Here is a 1,352-nt window from a genome sequence, read left to right on the forward strand (position 1 = left end):
GTTGGGAGGTTCCAACATTGCTCTGAGTATCTGTGAGGCTCCATGAGAGCCCACTGTCAAGCTATTGACATTAAAGAAGCGTTTGTTGGGAGGCAACTCAATGTTATATTTATCTATTTTTCCTTTGTTATTTTATGTTTTCTGTAGGTTGATGATCATGGGAAGTCACAAAATCAATTGAAAAAGCAAAAACATAATGAAAAACAGAAAGAAAAATAGCACACCCTGGAGGAAAACTTGCTGGCGTTTAAACGCCAGTAAGGGCAGCAAATGGGCGTTTAACGCCCAGTCTGGCACCATTCTGAGCGTTTAACGCCAGAAAGGGGCACCAGACTGGCGTTAAACGCCAGGAAAGGGCAAGAAGTTGGCGTTAAACGCCAGAAATGGGCACCAGCCCGGCGTTTAACGCCAGAATTGGCATAAGGGAGCATTTTTGCTCGCCACTTGGTGCAGAGATGAATTTTCCTTGACACCTCAGGATCTGTGGACCCCACAGGATCCCCACCTACCCCAATACTCTCTCTCTTCTTCACCCATTCACCAATCACCTCAACACATCTTCCCTAAAAATCCCTCACCTATCATATCCCACTATTCTCTTCACCACTCATATCCACCCTTCATAAAACCCCACCTACCTCACCATTCAAATTCAAACAACTTTCCCTCCCAACCTACCCTCACATGACCGAACCCTACCCCTCTCTCCACCCCTATATATACCCATCTTTACCCCTTCATTTTCACACAACCAAAACACTACTTCTCCCCCTTGGCCGAACCACAAAGCCACATCCATCTCCTCTATTTCTTCTTCTTCTACTCTCTTTTTTTTCTTTTGCTCGAGGATGAGCAAATCTTCTAAGTTTGGTTTGGTAAAAGCATTGCTTTTTATTTTTCCATAACCATTTATGGCATCTAAGGCCGGAGAAACCTGTAGAAAGAGGAAAGGGAAGGCAAAAGCTTCCACCTCCGAGTCATGGGAAATGGAGAGATTCATCTCAAGGGTGCATCAAGACCACTTCTATGAAGTTGTGGCCATGAAGAAGGTGATCCCCGAGGTCCCTTTCAAACTCAAAAAGAGTGAATATCTGGAGATCCGACATGAAATCCGAAGAAGAGGTTGGGAAGTTCTTACCAACCCCATTCAACAAGTCAGAATCTTAATGGTTCAAGAGTTCTATGCCAATGCATGGATCACCAAGGACCATGATCAAAGTGTGAACCCGGACCCAAAGAATTGGCTTACAATGGTTCGGGGGAAATGCTTAGATTTTAGTCCGAAAAATGTAAGGTTGGCATTCAACTTGCCCATGATGCAAGGAGATGAACACCCTTACACTAGAAGGGTC

This window comes from Arachis duranensis, chromosome 3, assembly GCF_000817695.3.
Source record: "Arachis duranensis cultivar V14167 chromosome 3, aradu.V14167.gnm2.J7QH, whole genome shotgun sequence".
NCBI classification, from domain to species: domain Eukaryota; kingdom Viridiplantae; phylum Streptophyta; class Magnoliopsida; order Fabales; family Fabaceae; genus Arachis; species Arachis duranensis.